The following is a 22,903-nucleotide window of genomic DNA, read 5'->3' as shown; positions in this document are numbered from 1 at the left end:
GTGTCATAAAAAGAATAGAATTAAGGGATCTGAGTTTCTTGGTTCTGTTTTTGTTATTAACCAGTTATTTGAACCTACATGGCCATTTAACCTTTGAAAGTCTATATTTTAGACTATACACATTAATTCATATATTATTTTAACAAATATGTATTAGGTAAGAACTAAATGCCACATACTATAATAGAGATTAGGAATAAAGAAATGATAAGAGAGGATCCTTGATTTTGAGAAGGCGCATGATTCTAAAACTCTTCCATTTCTTAGGGACTATGATCTTATAATACTGACACCATAACTTCATCAAGTTAATATGCCTAAATGAAAGCTTTAGGGATAGCAAAAAAATAATGATACTTCTGTCAAAATGTCAAAATTAACTGTGCCAATTTTCAACATATTCACATCTCTTTAACTGGCTACTTATATCTACTTACTATATTAAAAAAAAACTCACTGAAATAAAAGAGAATTTCTCTAGAGAACTCTAAAGAATAAGCAATTAAATCAGTTCCTCTAAACTGACCATCTAACCTCCATTAGATGCATACTTTATGTCAGAAATTCAAATACATTTTGGGGTGTTATTTTTTTCCAACCTCAGTCAATAAATATATTTGTCTCTAAAAAGACAGATTATTCATAAACCAAATACAATATCAAGAAATTATATTTTCAAGAGTAAGATGCTAATGTTTCTCAGATTTATATGATACATAAGAAAACGATCTTTTTAACTTCATTTATTTTTGAAACTTTTTTATTTGAGTATCGTTGACACACAATGTTACGTAAGTTTTAGGCATACAACGTGGTGATTCAACTTCTCTATTTGTTATGCTGTGCTCACCACAAGCGTGGCTATCATCTGTTATTACCATACAACGCTATTACAATATCATTGACTACATTCCCTACGCTGTGCTTTTTATCCCTGTGACTTTTTCATTCTGTAGCTAGAAGCGCGTACCTCCCACGCCCTCTCGCCCACTTTGACCATCCCCTCATTGTTTAAATAAATTCTAATTTCCCTAAAATCCAGTGTGGGTTGAAAAGGAAATTTTATAGCTAGCTATAAGTATATAAATTTTGAAAGCAGTATTACCTCATTACCATAGACCAGTAAGATCAGATCATCACTTAGAGCTCACTTTTGTGCCTTTGTATTTCCCCAGCACACATTCTATTCCCCATTCTATTTACAATTACCTAATTAGTGTTCTGCATTGTCCACTGGACTTTAAATTTTGAACCAGGAAGGACTGTGTCTATCATACCTTTGTAGTTCCCCTATTAATTCATTCGCTGAACAAATACTTATTTAGGGCTTAATATGTGCCAGCTATGATTCTTGTTGCTGGAACTACATTAGAGAAGAGACACATAAAGTCCCTGCCCTAAATAAGCTTTCTTTCTAGTAGGCAAGACAAACAATCAGCAAATAAATTAGGCACTAAACAAATAAAGGCAATTCCATACAGTGGTAAATACTATGAAAGAAAATTGAAACAGGGCAAATTTATGAAATGTATCTGAAGGAAGCTACTTTTGGTAAGAAATGTCTTCCTGAAAAGGTACATTTGAACCAAGACCTCAGTAATGTAGGTACATTGAGTGTAGCCCATTTATATAAAATATACAACTTCACTGGAAATGTTTTGGGTGTTCTCATTCAGTTACTATCACTTTGGTTTTTGTTGTTGTTGTTTACTGAAAACTGTGTTATAAAATATAAAATCTACCAAATTCTTGATTGTTTGATATAAATCACGGATTTTCCAGGTAGTTCATCTCTAGAATCCATCTAAAATCAGCCCATCAAGCCTCCTCCTGTACCCCTCCTTTTCAAAAGATTTCATGCTCTCAAACTGAGAAAATTCCAATTCCACATTATACTTGATCCCAGTTGGGAGTCAAAAGAAAAATGACCAGATGAAATCAGAATGAAGGGGTATTGGCTTTATAGTATTATAAAAAACACTTACATGCCTTAAGATTGTTAATACAAATTAATCTCTAAAATGTGGGACCTAAGGCCATACAAGAAAGTAAAATCAATCAATCAATCAGAAAATGGTACAGAGAAATCGAATATTTTGAAGGCAATTCAACCTAACAGTGGCCTTCCTCCTCCTTACTATACTTCTTCCCTAAGTAATCTTACCCATTTCTATCCAGGAATGTATATTATACTCTAAAGCAAGGAGGTTCATGAGGAACAGCAACTGGGTCTATGGACGCTGGCACATAATAGATGCTCAATAAATATCTGTTGAATTAAAGAACTGGTTAATTCTCCCTTAGATGATCTCTACTTTTCATGATATGCTCTTTCCTTCTATACCCAAACCCACCAATTTGCTAAAATAGTCTAGTTATTCTCTTTCCCCTACTGCTGTCTTGGCAGTGATAACACTATCAGGGAAAGGAAGGAACTGCTTTTCTTAGTAGTGCATGTTGTATGTTACTTTGGCTTTTGTCGTTGAGCTTCAAAATCCAACAATTGTTTATAAAATGATTTCTTTGGCAAATGTACTCTGAGTGTCAATCGCTTTACAATTAAACATTTAAAACAAAACCTCTTTGTAAATTAGGGGATGCTAGTAATACATTTAGCATCACACTTGGTGTTATGGGACAGAGGGAGGGCGAAGAAAAGAAAACATGTCATTCCCTGAGGAATGAACATAAATTTTTGAAAGTAAGTAGAGTACAAATAAAGTGACTATAGTGAGCCTTTACAATAGAAAAAATATATTCTATTTTATTGGTAAATAATATTTATCATAGAATTCAGTTCCAAAAGAAAGCCTATTATTAATTAGCACTTAGAAAGTCATCTACGTGCTTTTTAAAATCATACCTTAGAAAAATTGAATTCAACATTAAATCCAGCCATCACATTGTTCTAGAGATTATGAAATTTGCCTGAAGCATCTGAATCATCCTGTAGATGCTGATTTGTACTGGATTTAAGTAAAAATAGAACAGTGCTCATGATTTCTGAAATTGGGATAACTATTGTCACTGTTACTTAACATGAAATTAAGTTTTTAAAAATGCATTCTAAGGTATAGTATCTTATAGTATATTAAAGCTATGCTGGGAGCGAGGCAAGTTTTATTCTACGACTACTCTTGTCAAACAATGAAGAATCTGCTATCATTTAGTCCAAAATATTAAAATATTCTGTCAAATAATTTTACCAACTAGATCATGAATTACTTCATTTATACTCTCCTTTAAATTAAAACTGCTGTGTTTTCTTAGACACCATATATTTTTTTCAGGAACTGAAGAAAACCTATGAAAATTCAAGTACTATATCACTAATCTCCATCTTCCCTACTGCCCTTTATAAGCAAGTCTTAGCATTTATTCTTATCAGGTGGAAAACATCTAATAGGTAAAAGAATATAATGATAAATTATACAAATCTCTAAGCAATCATAAAGGATTTAACACTATTTCACGCACAAATTATAATTCAGAAGAATGGAACAATTCATCCAAGATGTTATATGTCACTTAATCCTTCCAAGACGCTGAGATATTAAGAGGCAGGATCCAAAATTATGCCTTTCTTTAGAATAAAATGTATTTGTGACATCATATGGTGCCTTACTTTTTACCTCTATGCTTCAATCAATCCCTATTTCTGATATAACAATATCAGTATATATATATTTGTATTCACTTTATATGTGCCTCATATCTGTTCATCTTACCTCTTTATTGAAATCTAGGTTATTACAATTATTTTCTCTCTCACCATATATAGGGTAGCATTTCTGTTCATTGCTTGTAATTATTTTGTCATATGGACTATTCAATCTATTTCTAAGTATTCTAGCTATATATTCACTATATCCTCTATAATAAATGTTACTCTGATTACAGCAAGAAACTACCAAATAGTCTCTTTAAAGCTCTGTGTCAAAAACTCAGATTGACTGATAGAAAAACTCCAAATAAAGATTCTTTCCCAATTAAAGTCATTTTCAACAATTTCCCAAAGGCAGTCTCAACTTACATACTGTGTAACAATTCATCAGGTTTCTACCATAGACACAACTTTAACCATGTAATGTAGTTTGCGTTATTATACCACCCATGATACCAACTACATATACTACAAAAAAAATCATTCAGGCTCTGAAAATATAATCTGGTATAAAATATTTGAAGACATTTATAAAGACAGTGAAAGCTTACATGGAAACTTAAGCTTTAATACTTATATGTTTTTAATTCTTAAGACCTATACAATTTTTAAGAATCATGATATTGAAAGTAAAGAATTTGAAGACTTAATTTCTTCAAATTCAAATTTTATGCTATTCAATTAAGTACTACCTATAAGAAAGTCTCTTACTCATAACCTTTATTAGTAGAGATCATTAAACTACTGTCATTTATAAGTAAAAGAAGAGAAATGATATTTGAAGAATGAATAACCTGAAAAAAACCCTCTATCTTTATAAAAGCTTTATAAAGCATGGTTATTGCTAAATAAATTTAAATGTTTATTTTAATTCTACACAATTCTAACCATATAGTTTAAACATAACATTGTAATCAAATTTGGAAATTTGAAATCATTAAGACACATTAAATCAAGGAATTAACAGAAATACAGGATCCTGTAAAATATGAAATATATAGATTCTATTCCTAGAATTTCCACAAAAAACTTTTAACAAATCAAACAATTCATATTCATCAAAAAACACACACAAAAAAGACCAAACTTTTTTTTAGCACATCACAACATTTAACACATTTTTATAGTTTTACCTTGTGTTCAACCAATGCACATCTGTCCAGCACGAAGCATCATTGTTGACAAAAATACATCAACACTGTGCCAGGCAGTGTTTTCATTTAATCCTTCTCTAGCTCTAGCAAAATCATAGGATCCATCCTTAATCAGATGATTTGAAAATCTCTACGTGCTTACAATCATTTTTTTTTCCAAAACTGAATTACTAAAAATTTACACACAAAACAGCACTCATTCATGGATGGAGTCATAGAATCCTGTAGTGATGAGCCTGTTAAGAAAAAGGTTACTCTGTAATGCTGTTACTATGTGGCTGTATATAGCTCCAGGTCAAGTAAGAATGTACCCTGTAAGGAGGATTACGGTACTTAGCTGATTAGTGCCTCACAATACTGAATACCAAATGCATCCTACATGCATGGCATTTGTGGGGACTAGACTTAAAATGGACAGATTGAGAAATCTGTAAACCACGTACTCCTACATGAATTACAGTATTTCTAAAATAAGAGATATCATTGTGTTTGTTATTGATGTCCCCCCTGTGCTGCTGTCACTTATAAGATGTATGGTGACAATAAAAGTCATTGGTGGTTTAACAAGCCTATTTGATAATTTCTTTTTGATTATTCAATAAGTTTCTTAATCTTCAGTAAAAAGAGAATGCTTCCCCAGAGGTATAATGGGAAAGGGAATAGCACTCAGTGAGTTTAATAAAAAATAATGGGTTCCATGAACTAAGAAGTTCATCAGACACTGAATTTAAGTCAAGTTTTGCTCCCTTTATCACTTACTCTCTCAATGACTCTATTCGGTCACTCAAAAAAAAAAAAAAAAAAAAAAAGTAAAGACAATAACACCACAGATTCCTTTCTACCAGAAACTAATCATCAAGATGCTAATAACTTCTGAGAGTTATATGTAAGTGATTCCACATAAACTTATATAAAACTGAGGAAAGGCCAGTGTTTGAAGAGTGGGGAAAGATGCAAAACTACTGTGCTGTTTTTTGGTCTCCTGAATTTCAAGTTTAAATGAGAGTCTAGGAATATGTGGTAGCACCATTCAAACTATTTGTGCGGTATTCATCTACACGATTCTCTCCTAGATTTAAGTCTAAATCTTGGAGAGGTTGTAGAGGGGTGGCAGGGACAGATAAAGTAATTTTTACTCACTGATATTCCTAATAAAGATTTCTAGATTATTGAAACAAATGCGATAAAAATTCATGATCACTCATTTTCATAGGAATGTGAACCAATAACAAAAGTCACCCATTTAGACCCCATAGCTCATATTAAAGTAAAAAAAAAAAAAAAGATTCCACAGAATACTGTGATTCTTCCAAGCTGATAAGTCCCGAAGATTTCACAATATTACAGTTGATATTATGATAGCAAAGCTTCCTCCTTTATTTTTCCTTCCATTCACTTTGCCCACCTCTGTGAGTCCTCTCAGCAGTGTTGTCCCAGCTATAATGTACACTCTCTGTTGCCAATCATCTCCGCCATCAACCTTGTTTCCTTCTCCATTCAGTTGTCCACCACAGACCTTCATTCATATCATTCCTAATATGTTTCCTCTCTATCAATCTTTCTAGGTCTCCAGTCTGTTTCTCCCTACACTTCTGGAGTTGTATTTTCCTTTTAGGACTATTTTCTCCATTAAAAAAAATTTTTTTTAATGTTTTTTATTTATTTTTGAGACAGAGAGAAACAGAGCATGAGCAGGGGAGGGGCAGAGAGAGAGGGAGACACAGAATCCGAAGCAGGCTCCAGGCTCTGATCTGTCAGCACAGAGCCCGATGCGGGACTCGAACTCATGGACTGTGAGATCATGACCTGAGCCGAAGTCGGACGCTTAAAAGACTGAGACACCCAGGCGCCCCTCCCATTTTTAATTCTTTCTTTTATACTTTTTTAAATTTTAATTCTTTGGGCAAGTACTTCCTATGCATTCAAATTTATGAGGACCCAATTTGGGATTTAAAAGGATTTCATGAGACTATTTATAATTGTAGTATCCATCGACTTCTTCAGAAGTACAAAATAACAAAAAGATTCTATGAATCAGATACCAGTGTAAATAATTTTTATTTCATTCATGATAATATTTTCAACTTACGTTTGAAAGATGAAGACCTTGTGTATTCAAATCTCTAGAAAATAGTGCAGAAATGATGTTGCCCCCTACTAACCCATTGTGCCACTCCCCTCCTCCCACTATCCCTCCCCAAACTGCCACAAAGATTAGGAACCATTCTATATCAGAAGACAGTTTCAACCGGTAGTGATTTTAGTTCTCTTCTTTAGGTGAGGAGTCCTTCTTTAAGGACTTCTTTAAGCCTTCTTTCTGAGTTTATGACAGCCTTAGAAACAACCCTACAATATTCAATGAAAACAATACAAGGAAGTACCATGAGCAAGATAGGAGAAATAGAAGGGAAAAAAAAGCATAAATACGTTTAACTAACAACTACCCTCCGTAATCATCAGTGAAAGACCCCAGAAAGATTTATTTTACTCCATTCTCCCCTGAAATCTTTATATGATTTTAATATCACAGTTACTTTACTGAACTCCAGTTACTGGTTTAATATACCTTTGCATTCTCTCCTCACAGTTATTCAGAGAAGAAAACCTCTTCATATAAAAGGAAACAAACACATCCACAAATATATATCAAATTAAAAAATCGATACTGCTTATCTGCAAACCAAAGACGCATATAATTAATTCCCATCTTAAGTGTTCATTGCCTGATTGGGGAAAAGAATAATACGGTGTTTTAAAATACGGGAAACATCGATAAATGGGTTTAAAGAGAAAAAGTGCATTCCATCTCAGTTAATGGTAACTCTTTCCTTCTAGTTGCTCATCCAACCCATGAGGAAATTCTATAGGACCTACCTTCAGAATGCATCCCGAACCTAAACACTTCTCACCATCTCGCCACCTCCTCTAGCACAAGCCCGGTGAAGTCATCACCATTTTTCATGTGATATACTGCAAAAACTTCCTAACTGGCCTCTCTGCTTCCACGCTGTCCCCCTTCACCTCAGTGTCAACACAGCAGCAAGAAAGCAAGTCAAATATGCTTGAAACCAGTTGGTAGCTCCCTATTTTGCTGACCAGGCCTAGGGGATGTGGTGCCCGTCACTCTCTGGCCTCCTCCCCTACCGCTCCCCTGCTGGCTCACTCAGATCCAACAGCGTCTTCCCTGCATTTTCTCACTTTAGGACCATTGCTCTGGCAGCTCCCTCTGAGTGGAATACCGCTCCTCCAGGTATCAGCAGACATTTTCTTTTTTTTTTTTTTTTAACGTTTTTTTATTTTTATTTTTGAGACAGAGAGAGAGCGAGCATGAATGGGGGAGGGTCAGAGAGAGGGAGACACAGAATCTGAAACAGGCTCCAGGCTCTGAGCTGTCAGCACAGAGCCCGACGCGGGGCTCGAACTCACGGACCGCGAGATCGTGACCTGAGCCGAAGTCGGACGCTTAACCGACCGAGCCACCCAGGCGCCTTAGCAGACATTTTCTAAACATCTCATCAGTAGAGACCTTCTTTATTCATTCCTCATATCTCACCTTCTCAAGGGGCCTATCCTGACCACCCATCACTTCGACCTGTCTCCAACCCTTTACCCCCATTCCCGATCCCCTAAACCTACTTTATGGTTTTTAATCTTTTTCAGAACACTTATCTCCTTCTAATTACAATGTATTTTTTATTTGTTTCCTGTTATGTACACGTTGTAGGCAAGGACCACTGTTTTGGTCATGGGATCCCCAAATACCTGGCACATAGTAGATAATAAATATTTATTGAATAAATAAATAAAGCAACATAAGCAAGGTAATTTTCACACTACAACAAAAATAAATGTCATCTGTCCTATTCGACCAGCCTATCTACCATAGAAACATACAAGGATTAGCCAAAACTTACACTGTTTTTCTTTTTTGTATTTTACCTTAAAAACTAAACTCACAAATTACCCAAAATACCACTTCCAAGGGAACAAATAAAAGATGTGCCTTCAATGCGTGAGTTTTGAGAATATCAATCTCTTCATTCTCCCAGCCCCTGATTTTTTTTTTCTGTCCAATTTTGTTGATTTGTAAGAGGGATTTGAGAATTTGAGTGACTTTTTCCGAGATGTGGAGAAAACCGCATTGCTGAGATAAGTAGGAAGAGGCAAGGAGTTAAAAAAGAGGCTGTTTCTTGATAGAGAACAGAAAGAATCTTGCCACCAATATGCATGAGAATACAACTCAATTAAATTATTTTAGAGAGTGACAGGTACAGAGAAAGCTCTTATTAAACAGGATTTTTCTTGGAAGAGAATTGATGATAACCAACTCAGTACAGTACTGTTTGGAGCCAACTACCATGACAAAATTCACACACACACACACACACACACACACACACACAATCTATTTTATTTAAATGTAGGGCACTTCATTATACCAGTATTTGAGGTCACAGAAGTTTTCCTATATAATTCCCGTATGCTCATATGCCAATAAATACATAACATGTAATGTATCTTCACACAAAGCTAAAGGAACGGGCACAGATTATTTCTACATGCTCTTCAACTTCAGATCTGACCATTAGACCAATTAAAGAAACCTGATTTATCTTCAAGTTAACAGAATGTTCTTCCTCAGAGAATTCAGCACCTCACATCTGCCCGCCAGCATGATCTGTCAGTGCTCCTTAGCCATCTATACCAATATTGCATTGCTTCAGATTATGCCTCAATCAGCCCCCCTGTTTACATATGTAGTATTCTCCGGAAGACAGATACTCTTGATTCTTTCATTCATTAAGACCAGTAAAACACTATAAAATCGAATCTTTAGTAGACTGTCTTCAAAAGTGGCTGAAAGTAATATACAATTCTATCTCAGGATACCACTGTCTTCACTCTATTCCCAGTCTGAGAAAGTCTGCCCCAATCCCATATATCTATACCATAAAAGTATTAACGCATAATGGAAATTTTAAGGAAGCTGTACTGAGGAGTTAAAAAAGACAGCATTGTACCCCATAGAGCATTACATAAAACATCCTCCTTTTAATAATTCTTTAATTCTCCCTTTAGTAAAGCTCTCTTAGCCTCTTACCATCTGGTCTCCCACACTCCTCTACAAATTCCCTGTGCCAGTGTTGTGTTATAGTTAGTCACTCCCCCACCCCCGAAAAAGTATAACGGAGTTCAACCCTAAATAACATGAGACGTGATGTGATGAGGCCCACTGGTGGGGCTGAGCTTTGTGAAAGAAGGATGGTTAATTTTAACAAGGGCATTTGTGTGGTTTCATGATATTTAACATATGATATTCTCTTTTAAACACCGCATTGAAAGGGGATATTATTTAAGAGGCATGTCTGAAACCATGAGAGTGATGAGTCATCAGATCAGACACTGGAGTTGGGATTTTCTTTGCAACATGGACATGTTTTTAAATATAACTGCCTCCAAATAAATGATGCATTTTACCACTTGTATGGCAAAGTTGCTTTAGCAATTTTTAAAGTAACTGATAGAAAATAGAACCACACAGTAAAATTACTTCTTTACCCTTTAATTTGGGCCTAATCTCTAAAAATGTATTAGGTAAAAAGCAAAATAGTGGTGAATTTTTCAGTTACTTTAAGTCTTATAAGTGAAGAAAATAGGAAATGTACTCTGGAAACAACGAATGAATATCTGTTGTTGTCACTGTCACTGATTCTCTTCTTTCTCGGGAAGGAAAGAATGTCTCCTCCATACTCAGCTTTGTGGTTTGGATTGAACTGGCCTCACATGCTCAGGGGTGCACGATGATTAGCAGAACATCATCCCTGCATGTACCATCCCTCTTCATGACTGCACAATGACCTAAGCTGGTCCCATCACAGTGACTTAAAACATGTGTCTGACAGTGCTGAGACAGATTCCTGTTTTATGATTGAGGATTCATGGAACTCTCAGAGCTACTGAAATCAATTCAGAGTTGGGGGAGTCCTCCCAAAACGAAGTCAATTTAGTGACACCAAGTGACAAAAATGGAAAGAAAGAAATTAGGTCCTGAGTCGTGTTAAATGAGATTCAGGATCAATCCCACGGTAACATTTATCTCTGGAGTTTTCAATCAGGTAAATAATAAATCCCCTTTATTTTTTTTTAAGCGAGACTCATTTGAATTTTCTATAACTTGCAACTGAAGTCTTCTTGGCTGACATAGAATCTGCAATATGTACTCCTAAGTCTATGTGTTACTTTCTCATTAGCTGTCAATGATGCTAATGAACTTTGTTTCTAAGAAAATTGGTTCTACCTTTGTGAAAAGTAAGCACGCTGGGACCTCTATGTATATTGCAGTCACATGATTTCTTTAAAGTGTTTCCTATTTTTTAAAGTTTTTATCTAAATTCCAATTAGTTTAACATACAGTGTAATATCAGTTCCACGTGTACAATATAGTGATTCAACACTTAACGTGTCACACCCAGTGTTTGTCACAAGTGCACTCCATAATCCCGATCACCTTTTTAACCCATTTCCCCACCCACCTCCCCTCTGGTAACCATCAGTTTGTTCTCTATAGTTAAGAATCTGTTTCTTGGTTTGCCTCTCTCTCTCTCTCTCTTTGCCTTTGCTTGTTTATTTTGTTTCTTAAATTAGACATATCAATGAAATCATATGGTATTTGTCTTTCCCTAAATAACTTATTTTGCTTAGCATAATATTCTCTAGCTCCATCCATGCTGTTTCAAATGGCAACATTTCATTCTTTTTTATGGCTGACTAATATTCCACTGTATATATCTGTATGCCACATCTTTATCCATTCACCAATTGATAGACACTTGGGTTGTTTCCATAATTTGGCTTGGTTATTGTAGATATTGCTGCTATAAACATCAGGGTGCATGTATCCTTTTGAATTAGAGTTTTTGTATTCTCTGGGTAAATACCTGGTAGTGCAATTACTGGATCATAGGGTAGTTCTATTTTTTGAGAAACCTCCATACTATTTTCCAGAATGACTGCACCAGTTTGTATTCCCACCATTTCTTATTTTACACTAAAAATAGTCATTAAATGAGACCGAAATCTCTTCGGAGATCAAAAATCACAAGACTGAATGTTTCATATAAAATTTCATATAATTATGACATTAGACTTGTTCTATTTAAGGCTAGAAAGTGATCAAGTCACACTCAACATGTTTCAAAGCAACAGCAACAAGCTGCTTTTTTTAAGTAATGCACCTTAAACTATCCCCCACTCAATGTCTAAGCTATTTAAGAAATGCACATAAGAGATAGAGCATGAATTATTACCTCTATTACTGGTAAAGCTTAATTTGGAGAACTGGCCTAGATCCATGTAAAAGCAGGTTTCCTATGGGGCACCTGGGCAGCTCAGTCGGTTAAGCGTCTGACTTTGGCTCAGGTCATGATCTCAAGGTCTGTGAGTTCGAGCTCCGCCTAGGGCTCTGTGCTGACAGCTCAGAGCCTGGAGCCTGCCTCAGATTCTGTGTCTCCCTCTCTGCCTCCCCTCACTCACGCTCTCCCTCTGTCTCAAAAATAAATAAACATTAAGAAAAAAGTTTAAGCAGGTTTCCTAATACCAGGCCTCAGAATCATACAAAAACACCTATCCAGGCACAGACAACACTGGTTTATGCTTATCCCTGTAAAAATAAAGGCAGGAACAGAAGAGTATGTTTGCTATCTGTAAGCAGCTTATTTCTGAGAGAAAGAGAAAAAGAAAGCATTACTTAGGCTGACTTCCTTATCCCCAAGGGCAGAGTGGAACAGAGAGCTGAGGGAAGCCAGGAGTATTAATCTAGTGCAGCCCTCCCCACATGGAAGGAAACATAGGACTGAGGAAGCAGGGTATCCTATCTACCACTTGAGTCTACAATCGTGTGAAGTTAAAGCAATTCTACTGAACACAGGACTTCATGATTTAGGGTTCAAAATACACTTTGCTTAAACTGTAGATTGAGAAGATAGCAGGAAGAAATTACACCTTTCTAGAGTTCATAGGGTTGAACCAGGACCAAAGCAAAACAGACCGGTAGACACAGCTGGTTGCTTGCTGAATAGATCTAAATCTCTTTTCTTTCTTACAAAAGATTTATTTGCCAGGCTCTTTTGTGGCTAGGGATGGTCATGTGACATAGTTCAGGTCAACAACATTCAGATAGAAGTTGACTAGGTACAGCTTCTACAAAGCTATTTATTCCAAATGAAAAGAGATAAAGCCAGCTAGCATATACCTTTCATACTTTGTCCTTCCTCCTTTTTGAATGGAATGTGGTCCTATTCCTATAACTCAGCAGATCTCTTTTAACCATGAATTTGAGGGCTACATACTGTGGGTAGCAGGGCAGGAAACAACAACAAAAAGTGTAGGTCTCCTGGAGCTGACTTATCTCCAGACTTGTTTTTATCTACGGAAATCATAAACTCCTTCTTTATTTAAGCATGCAGCTATGAAATTCATGTTACATATAGCTAAACACAATAATAACTGAGGCCAAAGACTTGTCTCTAGTGAGAATTCTAAGACATATCTAGGATCATTAGTAACCTGGCTGCTATTTCAGTAGAAAATAAACAACTGAAAAACGTCTAGGAACAGAAAATACGTACAAATTTACAGATAAATATAAGCCAAAGGGAGAGTGATTTCAAATGAAAGAGGCAAAATGGTATAGTACAAAAATACTTCCCTATCAAGTGGTGCCCTGCCACCTGCCTATTGTAAACCCCTCCTTCCAACTTTGTGTTCAGTGATGTCACATTGGTACCTTAAAATCAGCCATGTTGGGACACAGTCATTTACATCATGAAAATTGGTAAATGCTACAAATCCGGTGGTTCCCCCCCCCCCCCACCTTTGGAGAACTGTTTGTCTAACATTTACCAACACACCACTGCTTATACCCTACAGCTCAACTAATAAGAACGTGGAGGGGCGCCTGGGTGGCTCAGTCGGTTAAGCGTCTGACTTCGGCTCAGGTCATGATCTCGCGGTCCGTGAGTTCGAGCCCCGGCGTCAGGCTCTGTGCTGACAGCTCAGAGCCTGGAGCCTGTTTCAGATTCTGTGTCTCCCTCTCTCTGACCCTCCCCCATTCATGCTCTGTCTCTCTCTGTCTCAAAAATAAATAAACGTTAAAAAAAAAAAATTTAAAAAAAAATAAAAAATAAAATAAAAAGAACCTTGAGAAAAAAGTGCAATGGTTAGCCAATAGCTATCATTATTCATCTGGAAACTTGAGTTCATTAGCGTGAAGAATACCTAAAATAGAGCCTGACATTTAACAGAAGCGCAGTCACTGTTTGAAAAAAGAAGAGATTAAGGGAGAGTAAAAGAATTCTTCCTCAGTTACTGATAACTCTAGAGTTAATTTTACTTTTTAAAAGAATTAAAAATAGGGGGAGGGGGCGGGGCACCTGGGTGGTTCAGTCAGTTGAGCATCTGGCTCTTTGGCTCAGGTCATGATCTCATGGTTGGTGGAATTGAGCCTTGCACAGAGCCTGCATGGAATTCTCCTTCTCTCTCTCTCTCTCTCTCTCTCTCTCTCTCTCTCTCTCTCTCTCTCCTCTCTCTCTCTCTCTCTCTCTCTCTCACTCTGCCCCTCCCCAACCTCTCAAAATAAAGAAATAAATATTTTTTAAAATAAGTATTAAAAATAGGAAAACAAACAAACTCCTCAGGTTTTAATTTAATAATACTTGAAAATCCCTGTAATTCTTTGAATATGGCATTCCACCCCCAATCTTACACTCTTTTGAGTTGCAGGTTATGACATATTTAAGTGCATCTATGAAATCAGAATATGTCAAAGCTTTAAAAAACTCTGGTAAGTATGATTTTCAAAGATCCAATGATCAGTGCAATGACAGTAGGAAGGAAAAGGGGGTGTCAAAGTGCATTTGAAGTTTCCCAGGGGGTTATAGAGAGAAAAACTGAAAGTACTTACCACTAGGTGGCACTAGATTATATAACTGAATCTTGAGATCTCCACAATAAAGAACTACGCTCATTTTTTCATTATTCTAGCTTTTTAAATTATGTAAAATCCCTTTTGCATTATTTCATTTACTGGAATTATTATATCATAATTCTTTGAACAAATAACTTGAAATGGCACAGAAAATAAAATACAGAAAACAGTTCAGTAGAAACAAAATCGGGATCAAACTCAGAAGTGGCAGGGAAGGCCAGAAATCAAACTTGGGTGAAGATTTAAAAGGCTCATGTACCATGCTAAGCATTTTGGGCTTTTGTTATGTAGACGAAGAGAAGGTCATCAGATGTTTTGTGTCAGAGAGTTGACTCATGCAATATTCTGGTTAAAACAGGGGACAGGAACAAGTCTAGTGGTTGGAAGATCAATTGGATCATCCCAGTGATTCTGGTGAGAAATCATGAGCTCCTTGACTAAGGCAGCAGAAAGGAATGAAACAAAATATATTTAGGAGGTTAAATCTGTAAAACTTGGGCAGATTAGATGTAGAAGGGTGAGGAAAAAGGGAAAAAAGCAATTCACTATGAATTTTATTTCTTGAGTGACTAAATGAATAGATTTAGAATAGAAAGGAAAAGGTTTATAGGAAAATATATGTTTTGTTGTCCAATGAATAAATGCATTTCATAAATGACACTGAACAATAATAATCTGTCAGTATTCCTCCATCACTAAACAAAATAGATGTCCTGACTAGATGAGCAGTTTTGTCTACTTCATAGATTGTATTTCTCTACTGGGTATGAGGGCTTGAATACACAAGGCCATAAGTTCATGTGTGTGATGAAGAGTATTATAAATTATTTTAATTATTGTTATTTTGATGGTTTAGCTAAACTGAGCAACGACCTTGTACCAGGTAGTGTTCTGGGCATTTTACATGTATTCACTCATTCATCTTTCAAACTAATCCTATGAAGAAGGTATCATCATCCCCATTTTTATGATGATTGAGCGCAAAGTTATTTATCTTACCTTAAATCATACAGCTGGTAAATGGCAGAGGAGGAATTTGAAACTATTAAGAGAAAAAACTTTCCTTACAGCCATGAGCTTGTAGCTGGCTTCGTTGCTATCAGTTAGGCTCTGGTATGCCCCTGGTAAATGTAAACAGTTCCACAGGATTATCAGACAAGCACTCTCTGCGGCTCGTAGGGAATGAGGCTATACAACACCACTACATCATCATGTCTGAACAGAAGTAAAAGCAAAGACACTGTACAACCAAAAAGACCGGCCATTCCCCTTCTCTACCTGCAAAAGTGACTATTGCTTCTTCCGACGTAACAACCCTAGCACTGCCTGTTCCTTCCACCTCCTCGATAAAAGTTAGGATAGTTGAACTGCCCTACTTTCTAAGAGCACCCAAATTCAACACAGATTCTCACTTCTTTGAATCTTCCCCCAGACTACCTTACACAAGCCCAAATTCTGTAACAAGCTTCCACTAACCCTTTCGAACTAAGATACACTACAATTTCTCAAGGTGTGTGGCCTCCCTTGATGTAGCAAAGAATGAAGCCCAATTTTGACTACAGATATGTTCTTGGTTGTCTTTGACTGGTGGACATCAACACTAGCTCTTCAGGCTCCAAGGCTTATACCTTAAACACTATGCTATATATGAATATGCCTCATACAGTGAAAACTACATGAGATCAGGGAAACTGTCAACATTAAAGCCAACCCAAAAGTAAGAAAATAAAAAAGAAAAACTAAAAAATAATGGATTTCCTTTAAAAAAAATAAGTTCCACTTAAAAAAAATAAGTCCACTTAAAAGCTTCATCTATTGCCTTAAAATCACAGTGCATAGGATGCTATATGTTACATTACTTTTTTTAATAAGTCTTACTCCACAATAGAACTCTACTATATTCATAGCTTCTTAGGGATGAAAATTCAATCATCACTTTAACCAAAAAAATAGGCAAAGTTGGTTTTAAACCTAGCTCTGAGATTAGTTGTGTGACCTCAGTTTCCTGATCTGTTAATGGGAATAAGAAATATAATAAAAGTTAAATGACATAATATACATTCAGTGCTCAACACAATGCCTAGAACACAATAAGTGCTCAATGACGAAAGGCATTATTTTTGGACATTACTGCTTGTTGGGAATGCAGAGGGCACATAGAATAAAAAGCAAATTTTCTTTCCTTTACTTGAATCTAGATGAAATGCTGATTTTAAAAAATTTTGTTGGGGCGCCTGGGTAGCTCAGTCAGTTAAGCATCTGAATTTGGCTCAGGTCATGATCTCGTGGTTCGTGAGTTAGAGCCCCACATCAGGCTCTCCGCTGTCAGCGTGGAGCCTGCTGCAGATCCTCTGTCTCCCTCTCTGTCTGCCCCTCCCCCCATTTACACACACATGCTCTCTCTCTAATAGAAACATGAAAAAATATAAATAATAATGTTTTTAAATGTGTCAAACATATTTTCCAACATCATTTTCTTTATCCCCAGTTTACCTCCTAGTCCACACTCTCCCTAAGTCCCCAAATGCCTAACAACAATGGCCATTAACATTTATTGAATACTTACATTCTGCTAAATACTATGCATGGTGACTTATTATACTATCCCATTTACTTGTAACAACTCTATGAAGAAAGTTCCATTATAATTCTCTCCATACCATACAAATATCGAAAGTGAAACTTAAAGTAAAAAAGTAAATAAATAAAGGGTGTCCTAGCCACAGCAATCAGACAAGAAAAAGAAACAAAAGGCATCCAAATTGGTAAGGAAGAAATCAAACTATCGTGACATGATACTATAAGTAGAAAACCCTAAAAACTCCACAAAAGAAAGTATTAGAAATAAAAAATGAATTCAGGAAAGTTGCTGGATAAAAAATTCACACACAGAAATTTGCTGTGTTTCCAAACACTAATGAAGAAGCAGAAAGAGAAAATAAGAAAACAATTCTGTTTACAATTGTGCCAAAAAGAATAAAATACTCAAGAACATAATTAGAGAGTGACAGAGCCTGAATATGAGTCCAGTTTGTTTTACTCCAGAACCCATCTTCTCGCAACACTCCATTCACTCCTTTATGTGTTCACTTTAGTGAGCTGTCTCAGCTTGCCAAAGGATAAATATGAAAACACTATTTTTCTCTTCTCAGTGCGTTCAACCATGTTCTCTTGAATCCTCCTTCCCAATTTCACAATGACGTCTGGAATAGCTCAACTATAGCCATCTTCAATGAAGTCAATTTACCTATAGGAAATTAGTTGTGATAGATATTACTAGAGGCCTATGATATCAAATTTTCTTCCCCTTCTGGGCACCCAGAAGATTGTACTTCTCATCCCCCTTCCAGATGGAAAAGGCCAAATGATCGATCCCATCCCATGAGCTAGGAGAGAAAGTGTTATCATTTCTGGACCGAGAAGAAACCTAACACACGTATGTTCAATTCTCCAATCTCTCTTCCTCTGCCCACATGTACAAGATAGTGACGCTGCAAGATGATAGAGTTGGTATAAACCACATGGGAGGTGACTACTGTGAAGAGTCACCCTTACTCACCGCACCACACTATGCCACAGTATACCTGAACAAGAGGTCAACTTTTTTTTAATATGAATCACTGGGATTTTAGAATTGCTTGTTACTACTGCACAACCTTGACAATCCTGAATAATACACTTACACATTCCTTTCCACCCCACACATGGAAACACAGGATGTTCTCTGACCACACATCCCCTGTTCCCACTTTCTTTCCAATTATCTTGTCCTCTGTTGAAATAGACACAGGATGGATAGATCAATAATTCTACTACCTAAGAAGTTAGCTAACCAGGGAAAAGAATGCTATCATCCCTTTCCTGTTAAAACCTCTAACCACTTCAAACAATTCAGATTCTCTTCACTTGGTTTTTGGTACAGGGAGATAATATATTCCTTCCCAAAGTGTGGAAAGGGGAAGAGAAGGCCACTGAACTCCACACCAGGCTCCAAATTCATTTTTCAAGTTGTTCTCCTCCCCCTCCTCGCTCCCCAGTCCTCTTTTATATTATGAAAAGATTCTACTGGAGTTGACGGACAAAGGTAGCTACCAGTTAATCTCCTTTTAGAAAACGTTGAGAGAAGTGTTGGGTCTCAGTTATTGGCAGGACTTTCATTTAATGATAGGGTACTTGGGTAATGATAGGGTATGCTTTTTTTTATTTTTTATTTTTTTGTCTACACTGGACCTCAGCCTGTAATTCCAAAGCAACAGGAAAAGACCCACTCCATATCCTATTACAAGTACTTAGTGTCTCAGGTTATCTCAAGCTATCATTTGTAGAACTTACCTAAGTTTATTTAATACTGGGGATTTCTTCAAACCACCATTATCTATTTCAACTGTATATTATAAAGAACCACTCAGGTTGAACCCATTAATACATGTGTATGAATGACAAAAACATCCTTCCACATGGCTTCTATTGTCCCTTCTCTGTAAAATGCATGATTCAAAGTAGATATGAAGATCCCCTCTAGCTCTACCCTACAATAATTCTATAATACTGTATACTATATTGCTATAAATTATGATCCTACAATACTATATATATTGTTGTAGAATTTTTACTACACTACCCAGCTAGGAGAGCGATACCATGATAACCTTAGGCAACCAGGTTCTGAGTTAAGATAAGCCCAGCTATCTCTAAGCTAAGGTTTTCCTTAACTTAATTCTCCTAATTTTATATGATAACCCAATGTTTTTCTGTATACCTACATTAAAGCAAATTGGAAATTTCACTTTTTTACTTTAATATTAAAAACTTAAGGAGCATTTTCTTTTATGATTGAATTAAGGCACAAAGGATCCAATGATCACTACCAAAATCAACTTTAATAAATCTGTAATACAATCTAAGGAAGGTTGGTTGAATAATGTTAACTACTAATTGATACACGTAATAATGTCAGCAGCAAATTTCATTCATTCAAGGGTTTCTGCACTTCCTACTATGAGGTTGAAATTTAGCAATTTTATAAACTAATATTCTCCTGGCTGTGATAAAATAATAGGGTCTTGCATTTCTTGGTCTTCTGGTAGCCAAACGTAATTACACAAATGTGACAAGTTTTTATATTATTTGGGCTTTTCTAAAGTACGTTTTCAGAATTTTAAGTTGTCCATTAATAATACTTTACACAAGAATATACACATAAATAATGTACAAATGTTATTTATTTTCCTAATATAAATCTATACCAAAAGGATTTTAATAGAATTGATGATTGAACAGGATTTACAAGTTTTTGACTCTTCAAAAAAAGATTAAAGTTCTCCTAATAAATCCTTATAGGTTTTCCTTCTTAGTTTTCATGCATTGGCTAGATTTCTTGAAACCTGAATGAAATATTAGAAATTGGTAGATTTTTGTGACAGTAACAGATTCCTTTTTTTTTTTTTTTGTACAGGCTATCAACAACCATAGTAGATCTAGTGTAATGTAGTAATATTTCAGTTAACAAGCCTATAAAGTTACTTTGTTAACATTATTTTTTAATTTTTTTAATGTTTATTTATTATTAAGAGACAGAGAGAGACTGAGCATGAGCATAGGAGCGGCACAGAGAGGGGGAGATACAGAATCTGAAGCATGTTCCAAGCTCTGAGCTGTCAGCATAGAGCCCGACGCAGGGCTCAAACTCAAAGCCCGACGCTTTACTGACTGAGTCACCCAGACGCCACAACACTATTTAAAATTTTTTTTTTCATGTTTATTTATTTTTGAGAGAGAGAGAGCATGAGCACGAGCAGGGGAGGAGCAGAGAGAGAGAGGGAGACACAGAATCCAAAGCAAGCTCTAGGCTCCAAGCTGGCAGCAGAGAGCCCAGCTTGGGGCTTGAACCCACAAAGCACAAGATCATGATCTTGACCTGAGCTGAAGTCGGATGCTTAATTGACTAAGCCACCCAGGTGCCCCAACACTATTTTTTAATGTATAAAATAATTTCACTCAAAAATTTAGTGCAGAGTCTAATCTAAGTAAAAAACCATAAAGGCAAAATAAACTCTTAATACTGAAACTTAATATCTGAGAGTATACATTAAGAAAAGTTATAAGCAGTACCAAATAAACTATATATTGTTTCACTCCATTTTTATTCTTTCATACATATCTTAATATCCTACTGCCACAAAGCACTGTGATAGACATAAGTGGGATTAAAAACATTAATAAAGTAGTATTCACTGTATCTTTTAATGTTTTCTGAGAATATACATAAAACGGTTGCACAAGCTTAGCCAGGACAATGTCTCATGCCTGTTTCAGCCATAATGTACAAATGTTTTTGAAGCTCGTTTCTAAAAGCTAATCTAATAATCAGTTAAGACTGCATTTGGCTGCAAACCCCAGAAAATTCATCAAACAGCATTTTTAACAGGAAAGTATTTATCTGTCTTGCACAACAAGATGTGAGTCCAGGACCAGTACAGCACTAAACGATGCCGACAAGGCATGAGATTTTCTGGAACGTGCTATTCTACAATCCTGGACTTTGGATACTGCAGCTCAGTCATTTCTTGCACGTGCCAAAAAGGAAAAATGGAAAAGCCAGAGAGGCTGCACTAGAAGACCATCTTCTCTTTCTCCAGAACAGTCACAAGACTGTCTGAAGCTACAAAGAACAGGTGAGCTTTTCATTTTGCCCCTTCTGTAGTACAGAAGAACCTATAGTAGAGATCTTCGTGAGATCACAGAGAGTATCCAGACACCTTGTGATCTGTTGATTATTCTGTTTTCCCAGTTAGTGTGATTCTAAATATAGTAAGTTGAATAGATCAACATAATTTTATAGTAAAATTAAAAACAGTACATATTCAGAAATTTATGTGGGAAATTGATGAGCATCAAATACTATGAGATGAAAATAAAAGCCAAAAGTCACAAACTATTATAAACATACATCTTCAAATAAACCTATATATCCCAAAGCAAAACTTAAAGTTCATGACTCAAAAAAAACCTGTAAATGGAGATCTTTAAAATAAGTATTATATTAAATATGGGGTTAAATGCTGAGAAACAATTTATTATAATATATATGAACAAAAAATTGCTGAAGAGTAACAACAAACGGAAAAAGAAGTGGTCATGGCCATACACAATCTATTTAAAGAATATATATATATATTCTTTATATATATATATTATATATATAAAGAATATTATTTATTCTTATTATATAAGAATTATATAATAATTATATATATATAAGAATATATAATAATATATATAATATATATATAATATATAAGAATATATAATATATAATAATTATATATTATATATTCTTATATATTATATATATATTATAAAGAATTATATATATATATATATATATATACATATATATATATATATATATATATATATAACTACTCCTTACCTGATTGCTTACCTATCAACTTTGGTAACAGAATCAATACCCACAAATTCTCCTGAGAAAAATTTTATACTATACAACAGTATAAAGTATGCTATTAGACTATTATCAAATTTCTATGAAGAGAGTCTGCAGATTTGGAGGGGAAAAAGTTCAAAGGTTAATATAATGATACTGATTGTCTCTACCTGCTATATGAATTATCAAAAGCGGGGGAAACCCCAACTTAAACATCTTTGGAAAACTCTTTAAAGAGACCTGACTTAAAGATGAATATCCAAAATATATAAAGAACTTACATAAATCAACACCACAAATACAAACAATCCTATAAAAAATGGGCAGAAGACATGAACAGACATTTTTCCAAAGACGACATACAGATGGTCAACAGAAATATGAAAAGATGCTCAACATCACTAATCATCAAGGAAATGCAAATCAAAAACCACTGCAAGATATCACTTTACACCTGTCAAAACGCCTAAAATTTAAAATAAAACAAGAAAAAAGAAGCGTTGGCAAGGATTTGGAGAAAAGGAACCCTCGTGCACTGTTGGTAGGGATGTAAATTAGTATAGCCGCTATGAAAAACAGAATGGAGGTTCCTCAAAGAATTAAAAACAGAAACACCATACGATTCAATAATTCCACAACTGGTATTTACCCAA

General features: G+C 35.5%; 1 protein-coding gene across 2 annotated transcripts in view; it reads right to left on the bottom strand.

Annotated features, from left to right (window-relative positions):
* RIMS2 (regulating synaptic membrane exocytosis 2) overlaps positions 1 to 22,903 on the bottom strand; it is a 600,294-nt gene that overhangs the window by 327,771 nt on the left and 249,620 nt on the right. The window lies entirely within an intron of this gene.

The sequence above is a fragment of the Panthera leo genome, chromosome F2 (assembly GCF_018350215.1).
Source record: "Panthera leo isolate Ple1 chromosome F2, P.leo_Ple1_pat1.1, whole genome shotgun sequence".
NCBI classification, from domain to species: Eukaryota; Metazoa; Chordata; class Mammalia; order Carnivora; family Felidae; genus Panthera; species Panthera leo.
This window is presented reverse-complemented; position numbering and strand designations above follow the sequence as displayed.